Source organism: Protobothrops mucrosquamatus, unplaced genomic scaffold (genome assembly GCF_001527695.2).
Source record: "Protobothrops mucrosquamatus isolate PMUCROS unplaced genomic scaffold, P.Mucros_1.0 scaffold2256, whole genome shotgun sequence".
NCBI lineage: Eukaryota > Metazoa > Chordata > Lepidosauria > Squamata > Viperidae > Protobothrops > Protobothrops mucrosquamatus.
In genome coordinates, this window is record NW_015388345.1 from 63,666 (window position 1) to 67,158 (window position 3,493).

General features: G+C 41.3%; 1 protein-coding gene across 1 annotated transcript in view; it reads left to right on the forward strand.

The window, feature by feature from the left end:
* Positions 1-3,493, forward strand: part of LOC107295187 (X-linked interleukin-1 receptor accessory protein-like 2) — a gene marked incomplete at its 3' end in the record, with an annotated part of 49,573 nt that overhangs the window by 27,548 nt on the left and 18,532 nt on the right. The window lies entirely within an intron of this gene.

The window sequence follows — 3,493 nt, forward strand, 5'->3', positions numbered from 1 at the left end:
AGGGGGGGGAGGAGGAGGAGGAGGAGGAGGAGGAGGAGGAGGAAAGGGCTGGAGAAGTAGAAGAGGGATGAAGAAGGAAAAGGAGAAGAGGGATAGAAAAGAAGAGGGATGAAGGGAAGGAAGGAAGGAAGGAAGGAAGGAAGAGGAGGAGGAGGAGGAGGAGGAGGAGGAGGAGGAGACCATAGTATTTTTCAACCTTGGCAACTTTAAGATGTGTCAAGTCCCAGCAGGTTGACTGGGGAATTTTGGGACTTGAAGTCCATCCATCTTAAAGTTGCCAGGGCTGAAAAGCACTGATTTAAGACATAATTATGCTCTTTCCACAACAGACATTTCTCTGACTGCGGCAAATCCTTTGACATTTTTATCCCGATCTCTCCTGCTTTTGAAGGCTGCTCCAGAATGCCAAGCTATCCCTTAATTACGGGGAGAGGCTTCGCTTCCTTGTAGCAATGTCACGGGTATAGAATTCGGGGAGGGAATTCGTTTGATTTTATTTTGGCTTAGAACAGCCTCGTCTCTTCTCCTCTTCCAGCTCCCTCTTTGCTATTTTGCTGTCTTTAATATCTCTTGATTACATCTTGTTATCAACTTGTCCTCATCTGCTTTGTAGCGTGTTGCATAAAACAGGCGCTAATCTCTCGGCAATTAGTTTCTTATTAAAGTCAATTGAGACTTCGACTAGAGAATGGGAGGGTATTTTTTTTTATTATTATTTGTGATTAAAGTTTCCCAGTGGCAGGAAGGCCAGCGTGTTCTCCCTCCCTCTCCTCTCCCCCCAATTGCCTCTGGCTCTTGAGAGATAAATGATGAAACTTGAAAATATCGCAGGCGTTCTTTGTCTTCCTAGCACAGCGTTTTTTGCAGTTGGAAGACACAATGAAAGCTCCCACGTGGGCAGGCCCAACCATAGTTAACTGAAAAACTAGGAGCATCCTAGACCAAGCTAAATCCAGAAATGCTAGGGAATTCCTGGAAATTTGGCATTCAGACAAACCAGCCATCCGTGGACCCACGGAGATAAACCACATTTAGACACCGTTCAAGGAGGACAATTAACTGACAGTGAACAATCAGTTGACATTGAAATTATCCACTACAGGTAATCCTTGACTTACAACCAGTGGTGGGATTCAAATAGGTGAACAATCGGTTCTCTCTGTGGATGCCGCTTCCAGAAGTCCATTCTGGACCTGGGCAACAAAAAATTAGCTACCGGTTCTGCCAAACTGGTGCGAACTGGCTGAATCCCACCACTGCTTACAACCATTCATTTAGTGACACTGAAAAAATGGGACTTATGACTGTTTTTGCCTCCCCATGGTCACGTGATCAAAATACAGACTCTTGACAATTGACTCATATTTATGACGGTTTGCTGTGTCCTGCGGTCAAGTGATCCCCTTCTGACAAGCAAAGTCAATGGGGAAGTCGGATTCACTTAACAACGGTGTGACTAATTTAAACACTTGCAGTCATTCCCTTAAGAACTGTGGTCAGAAAATCCGTAAAATGAGGCAAAACTCACTTAAGAAATGTCTCACTTAACAACAGAAATTTTGGGCTCAGTGGTGGTCAAAAGTCGAGGCCAATCTGCACTCTTGGACCAGCCAGAGACAATTAAAAAAAATAAGCTAAGAAGGAGACAAAAAAGACTAGCAACCAACCCCTAGATAAGCAGGGGTTAACACCAGACAAACAGTTAAGCAGAAAACAATATCAAGGAATGTCTATGGAGATTCTCAGTCATCCAGGTGCTTTTTTCAGGAGACAACTGGACTTTCTCGTGTTTCTTTTGAACACATCACACTTACTAGCACTCATGATGTTACCTAGTTGGGTAATGAAATGTCAGCAAGCAAATACTCAAGTTCAGAGAGCACCAAGGATTCCATAGGAATCCGATGACAAACCAAGAAAGAGACTCAGTAAATTAAGTGGCAATGAGCTACTGACTTCATATTTGCTTTCACCCTCTGATCAAGTTACCCCTTTTCAAAATATTATCCGTATATTAACTCAGCCTCTGAAGCTGCAATCATATTCTTGAAATATGATCTGCCTGTGCACAATAGTGATAGAATGTGAACGGCAGAGGTGTACTTAAGGGAGCGATGATATTACCATTATTATAGCTGAAGCACTCTGGGTTTAAACAGCCAACTATTGGGGCAATCTAGGAAAATTATGCCCATCAATTTAGGCACACATGCGTAAGCGACTGAAATCTGTGGAAAGGATCTATCAGTCTTAATCAGGGAGATCAAATTATGTCCATAGAGGCTGCATAGGATTGAATCTATTACATTACATGCTGCTTTATCTAGTTAACTATCTATTTCCTTAATCTGCATTATCGCACTGTGGTTCTAATGGATTGGAACGGTAGCAGTTTGGAAAGTTATTCTGAGTATTAACTGTTTCATGCTAACAACTGAGCCAGTAGATCCTGCTCCAAGCAGGAGTTTAGACAAGATGATTTCTTCCAACTCCAGATGTCCATCTCAATGTTTCTCACCCTTCGCAATTTGAAGATGTGTGGACTTCATCTCCCAGAATTCCCCAGCCAGCATGGGAGTTCTGGGAATTGAAGTTCCAATTAAAGTCCAGACATCTTCAAGTTGCCAAGGTTGAGAAACACAGGTCTATCTGGAAGAATGCCTCCTTCTGTCCAGGCCTTTAAGTCATTTTTGGAAGTTCTGCTCAAAGTGTCTTCTGACTCTGGACTACCTTCCAGAGTGGAACATGGGGTCCCTTTACCATCGTTTCAGTGTCAGATGTGTTGGCCTTACGAAAGTGAAGACTCTCTTACGTTGCCATGGACCTTTCGATCATCCAGATTTTTGTGGCTCTACAGTTGGTGCTATGTTTAGATGGTGCTTTTTTAGAAGAAGAAACATTGCAAGGTGCCCTCAAAAATATATATTTTTTAAAACAGTGTTACTTTAAACTTGAGAAGATAGAGGCATATATTAAAAGTGTGAAAGCAGTTAACTTCCCACATGGCAAAGGAATAACCAGATATGCATAATTGGAAAATAATATAATTTTTTTCTTAAAAAATAAATAAATCCAAAATATTTTAGCTTGTTGATGCAGTTTTAAGGAACTTACAAGGTAGCTGGATGGTGAAATATTTTTAAAAGTACAAACTGCACAGTACTGTGTTATGAGCCTTATCCACCATACTTGAGATAATGCCTTTATTCCCATTAGCAAAACAGCATTCATAAATCAGGGCTGGCAAGCAGTGATATTCTCAAACTCATCCCTTTGATGCCTGTAGGGTGGTTTAGAAGGTCCTGCTACATATTTGTTGCTCGTATACATTTTTTAATATCGCAAGAGTTTGGAAAGTTGCAAATACTGCTGTAATTTGAAGGTTAGAATTCTGAAATGTTATTGTGCATCTTCCCACAAGGTGATATAACACAAACATACCCGGATCACACATTAAGCTTCAGTTAAACTGATTTATTCTATGAAGATTCTC